The 6160-nt window shown below is 45.9% G+C and overlaps 1 pseudogene; it reads left to right on the forward strand.

Annotated features, from left to right (window-relative positions):
- Positions 1–293: 293 nt before the first annotated feature.
- LOC140532385 (cell division control protein 42 homolog pseudogene) lies at positions 294–1377 on the forward strand (annotated as a pseudogene).
- The last annotated feature ends 4783 nt before the right edge of the window (positions 1378–6160 follow it).

The raw sequence follows: 6160 nt of genomic DNA on the forward strand, positions 1-6160 counted from the left end.
GTGATGGTGGTTTACATACCCATTTGGCCACAATGGTGCGCTTCTCCATACTTTTAATAGCCATCCTCATTCCTCTCTCTCTCTGTCTCTCTCTCTTTCTCTGTCTCTGTCTCTGTCTCTCTGTCTCTGTCTCTGTCTGTCTGTCTCTGTCTCTGTCTGTCTGTCTCTGTCTCTGTCTCTGTCTCTCTCACACACACACACACAAACACACACACACATCATAAACGCTTTTTATTACGTGTGTCGATAGTTTTATATTTATCCCCCCACCCTCTTTTATGCGCCTGGGAAGAGAGCTGTGTTTGTGTGTGGGGGGCGGTGAGGTCCTTACTGCTAGTGGTATATGAGGATGGGGTGGAGTGGGGTGGAAGGCTATTTTGGAGCTTAGTCCCCTCCTTTTCGTCTCCTCCTCCTTCCGAGAAGGGTCGTTGGGGACCGTTGCACCCCCCACACCCCGTGCCGCTTCTGTCCCCATTGGGAGCCAAGGAGACCCCAACGCTCGGTGAGGCTGCCGACACCCACCCCAGCAGAGACCGTAGGTTAGTCTCGCCGCTCTAGTCAGAAAGCGTCCATTTCGTGGTTTCCGCCCCAACTCCTTGAAGCAGGAATCGGCCTAGCCCTTGCCAAGTGGCAGAATTATCATCTCCAACCAGCAGATCCCCTTGAACCTGAGCGGGCCGGGCAGGATGAATACGCTGCTGAACACGATTAAGTGCGTCTTGGTGGGCGATGGCTCCGTGGGGAAGACGTGTCTGCTCATCTCCTACACGACCAACAAATTCCCCTCGGAGTACACGCCCACCGTCTTCGACAACTACGCGGTCACGGTGCTGGTGGGCTCCGAGCCCCACACGCTGGGGCTCTTTGACACGGCGGGGCAGGAAGATTACGACCGCCTGCGGCCCCTCAGCTACCCCCAGACCGACGTATTCCTCGTCTGCTTCTCCGTGGTGAGGCCAAGCTCCTTCGAAAATGTGAAACACAAGTGGGTCCCGGAGATCGTGCACCACTGTCCCAAGGCTCCGTACTTGCTGGTCGGGACCCAGTCTGATCTGAGAGACGAGCCTTCTATGCTGGCCAAACTGGCCCGGAGAAAGCAGAAGCCCATCACCCCCGAGATGGCGGAAAAGATGAGCCGAGACTTGAAGGCTGCCAGATACGTGGAATGTTCAGCGCTCACCCAGAAAGGCCTCAAGAACGTGTTTGATGAGGCCATACTGACCGCCTTGGAGCCTCCGATGCCTCGGAAGCACCGCAGGTGCGCGCTGCTCTGAGCATCCCTCCTGGCGGGTACCACGCTTCTGGCCGTGGCCCAGCGAGTGCGTGTACAACCAAACCAAGCTGAAGAGAAATTAAAAGTTGGTTTGTTTGCTATAATGACAACAGTTCTTTGTGCACCCCCACCCTCCCCGAGCGAGACAAGGCCCACCAGAGCTCCCAGATTCCCTCCGGATCGTTTAAATGGTAGCTAATCTGGAGGAATCGTGTTTTGTCAGAAAACTGGTTAGCATGAGGTTGGTTTTCTGGTTCGTTGCTTGTTTGTTTTTCAAAAGAAGGCATGCTAGCGAGGACCCTGTAAGAGATTCATTCTAGACTCAGATTCTTGAAGCTACTGATTGGTGCTGAACCCAGGGACTTTTGTGTATGCGGTTCCCGCCGCATCCTTCCCCCTCCCTCCGTTGTGGGTATTTTTGGTGAGTGTTTTTTTTTTTTTTCCCCATTTAGAAAACATCTTTAGTCAGACAGGGCAGGGATAGGGAGGGTAACCGGGTGGATTCCACTTCTCGGACCTGCTCCAGGAAATAGACCGACCCCTCCTGGTGCTCTTTGGGAACAGTGAAAAGAATGGATCCTCTCAGCAATCCCTCCCCCATTTGGGAAGCTGCTTCACGATCTGAGTAAGTCCAGGGTTGAGTGAAACCATCAGCAGTGGGAAAAGCAAGTCCCAACCCTTCTTCCTGCTGGTGTAGGTGGCACCGGATCCTTGACAGTGGCTTGAAGGACATTTACTGGTCAGTCACCCCTTTTGAAGTGAAGGTTCAATCTTCATCAAGGAGAGAAGGAAATCAGGGTACATTTGGAACCACACCAGAGATATTAAGTTTAGAACTTGAAAGAAAAAAAAATCCATGTTATTTTCCTGCCAGACATAGTCTGAAGGTGGTGCCAGAATGTGTAGCTGAATATGACCTAAGATTATTTTCATCGAACATAGATGATGAGCCACATGAGCATAAAAAAAAGCGGGTAAAGGGGTATTGACTGGTGATGGTCTCAAATGATTCAAATGATCTTTCAAGAGAGCTTGAGATAGAGAATAAACTTGATTATGAAACCTGGTAGGAGGGGCATAGTTGGCACCCTACACAGAGACCCTTTATCTTTGTCTTGCATTTAAGAAATCCCATAGCCAGAGGATGGGGATCTATTATAAAATAATGGGATTTTTTTTAGCAAAGATAATAGGGATTTTTTCATGCTCATCTTCAGATCCTGATTCCTGTAGGTTCACTAATGTTGAATGAAAGATTTTCTTCTCACATCTCAGTTCCTTGTATGTGAATACTTGCCAGATATATTAAATACTTAGACACTAGTGTACCAAGTAGGAGCATCCATAGCTCTGGTAAGTAAAATAGCACTAAGTCCTTCTTGTTGCTTACCCCTGGTTTCCCCCCATTTTTCTGTCATTGGCCATGACAGTTAACTTCTTTTCACCCACCCCTGATTTCTCAACCCAGGGATAAGGTCCCTTTTCTTATATCTGATCTTATAGCCCAATTCCTGATACATATGGCCAGTTATCTATTATCTAGATCATATTCTGCGTCCGGCTCTTGATCTCAAGGCAATACTCTGATAAGTTCCATACACCTTCTGATGATGCTTCCCCTTCTTCTTTCCTCCACAATGTCCATCCTTGGAATTTCCTCATGATAACTGTCTGCCCAATGCATAGACATCCATTTCCTTCCTGTTCTCCATCATGATGGCCCATGACCCTAAGTAATTCTGTGTTCCACAACCTCTTTCCAAAGTAGAGACCAAGAAGAACACAAACATCCAGGAGTCAAACATTGCATGGGAACAAAGTTGAGCTTTTCCTCACTGCTGGCACTGTGCTGGGTGCCTGGTGATGGCTGGGAATGAGATAAGCTTGTGGTAACCACAAGGTCACTGCTGGAACTGTGCTGGGTGCCCAGTGGTGGTTGGGGATGAGATAGGCTTGTGGTAACCACAAGGTCATTACCTGGATGACTCCCAAACCTCATTTTTTCTCCAGTCAGAGCCCAATGGACCACCAGTGTTCCCAATCCCTTGCCCTCCCTGCCCTGGGGCAGGCTATTTCTCCATAGTCTTTGTCTCTTGTCAATCCACACATGAGCCCTGATGCTCTCCTCAAACTAAATTTCCCCAATCAGTTGTGCTCCCATTTGGCCATCTCCCAGTTCTGTTCAAGGCAACCTTATTCTCCTTGAAGGCTAACTGATGGCATACCAATCATTTGGGAGGATCGGAAGGGTTCTGGGAGCTCATAGTCCCATTTCCTTCTTGTCCAGATTTGCATGACTAGTTATTAGCTGAGACTGGATTTGAATCTCAGCCCTCTTTATTATAAATTCAGTGCTTTTTTTCTTATACTCTTTCATTTTTGTCCTGACGAGAGCTCCAGAAGGGGATTTTAGGTAGCTTGATTGCACAGTGGATGGAGCACAAGAATGAAGTCACGAAGAACTAAGTTCAAATCCTGCCTCAGACACTTGCTGTGTGACCCTGGGCAAGTCACTAAATCTCAGTTTCTCATTTGTATAATGGATAGGTTTATTGTGAGGCTCAAATGAGTTAACACATGTAAAGCACTTTGCCAGCTTTAAAACACTATATATTTTTGCTAGTTATTATTAATTGTGATTATTGCTATTTGGAATGTCCAGTCTTAGCTATCCTTACATAAACGTAGCCCCACTCAAGGGGAAGGGACAGATGTTGCCAGACCCAGGATTTTATAACTACAAAGTCAAATGAACTGCTTCATTTTCATAAAGCCTCAAACCTTTCTACAAGTATCCCCAGGAAGGATCAGGGTTAAAATAGTAATCAATAGGGAAGTTCCCTGGATTCCCCTTTAGGTAAGGTGACCATATTCTTTGAGAAGAGTGCAGAATTTTGAGCAGTCTTGATGGCATGAATGAAGACAGGCAGGGAGATTCATGGCTAACCTCTACTCCATTTTAGAGATGAAATATGAGCTCTTATTGGGACAAATGCTGAGAAATGATCAGAGTAGCCTGACCTTACAGCTAAAGAATGAACATGATTTGTGGCATACCAATGTGTTTCTAAAAAGGAGACTGATGTGACACTAATCAGCTAAGGGGGTAATGATGGGGAAAGGACAGAAGCCACTTGGAATTCTTTGTTCCTGCATAAATTGGCACCTGGACAGGGAGCCGAGAACCATGCTGATTTTGCATTATGTTTTCCTCCAGTACTTTATATCAGGTGTTGCAAGGAACCATCCTGCTGCCCTCTAGGGGAGAATTCCCTGGTCAGTCAAGACCATCCAGATGTAACCACAAATGATGGTAACTAGAATTATATAGTGGCTTAAAATTTTCAAAGCCCTTTATAAGTATCTCATTTAACCCTCACAACCTCATGCAAGGTAGGTGCAATTAGATCTCTATTTTACAAGCAGGGAAACAGGCAAACAGAGATTTAAGTGACCTCTCTGGGCACCCTCATGTCAGATGCCCAGTCTCTTGCTCTACCCACTGCTCCACCTGCTGCTGCACCATACCCGCAGGGTGGTCATCTAACTTCTGCTTGAAAAGCTCTAATGAGGAGGAACCTATAACTTCCTTGGGCAACCTATTGCCCTTTGGCTATTGTTAGGATTATTTTTCTCCTGACATCAAGTCTAAATTTCTCTCTTTGTAGAGTTTGTTCATTTTTTCTACCTCAGCTCTTTGGGGCCAAGTCAGAGTAAAAAAATCCCCTTCCAAGTGATTACTTTTTAAATACTTGAAGACAACTATTCACTTTGTCTTGACTTATCTCTTCATTGGAATAAACCTCTCTAATACTTTCAGCTAGTCCTCAGAGGACTGGCATTGGAGGCCCTGCATTATCCTGGTTGCCTGGTATGGAGGTGGCCCTGGGTTCTCCAAGGTTTTGTCAGTGGAGTAAAAAGGCAAGGTCTAGCAAGCCTAGAATGACCTGAGAAAGGGGCTCATGATGGACTATGTGAAATTATCTCTAATGAGTCTGGCTAAATTCCGACAGGCCTGACTTCAGAAGACTAATCAACAGATGTTGGACTATTTTGTTCATAGTAACTCATGAGGTCCTGCCAACTAAGTCAAGGGTTGACTCCAAGAATCAATAGAAGGAGGAACTCCATCTGTGGTTTCATAGAAGTCACAAAGTGCGAGGAAGAGGATTACAGCAAGTCCAACCCTGTGCTTTATTATTCAGATGCCTAAAACTGATCACTGGTGCATTGCCAAGAGAATGCAGACCACCAGGACCACTTCCCATCAACACATATTTCCAGGATTCATGACTCAGACAGAAATATGACTTGATAATAAGTCAAAGTCATTTCAGACTTGAAAAATGTAATTACCAAATTTTTTTTTTAATTCTTTCCAGTAAAGGAATATTTACTTGTAAAACTTGTGGAGAGATACTCTCTCTAAACTTCTGGAACTAAGTTTTATTTCCATTTCAAAATATCCTTTGTTTCCAAACAGCCTTACTCACCCTTTGAACCCTCTGAAATTTCAAAATCAACAGTTCAGAGAGGGACATACTGAAAATATTTGGCTACAGTCAGTCAAGCATCAGCAGAAATCTGAAGCAGGCAATCCAGAGGAAAGGAGCAAAGGCCCCAAAGGAAAGAATCAGGAACTGCTAAATGCATTGAGGCATTAGGAAGTGGAGGCAGGCTGGATAGTTAGAAAAACTGATGATCTCGAGCCTCCTCCTTGGGATTCACATGCTACTGATACAAGGGAATCCATTTTGTGGGGTGTACCATGGAGAGAAGGAGCTGAAAGTACTGGGGGTGCTGAGCTTGGAGGAGAGAAGATGGGCTTATGGGGGGAGATAAATGGAGCTCCAGCTTCAAGTATTTGAATGACTGTCATGTGGGAGA

The sequence above is a fragment of the Notamacropus eugenii genome, chromosome 3 (assembly GCF_028372415.1).
Source record: "Notamacropus eugenii isolate mMacEug1 chromosome 3, mMacEug1.pri_v2, whole genome shotgun sequence".
NCBI lineage: Eukaryota > Metazoa > Chordata > Mammalia > Diprotodontia > Macropodidae > Notamacropus > Notamacropus eugenii.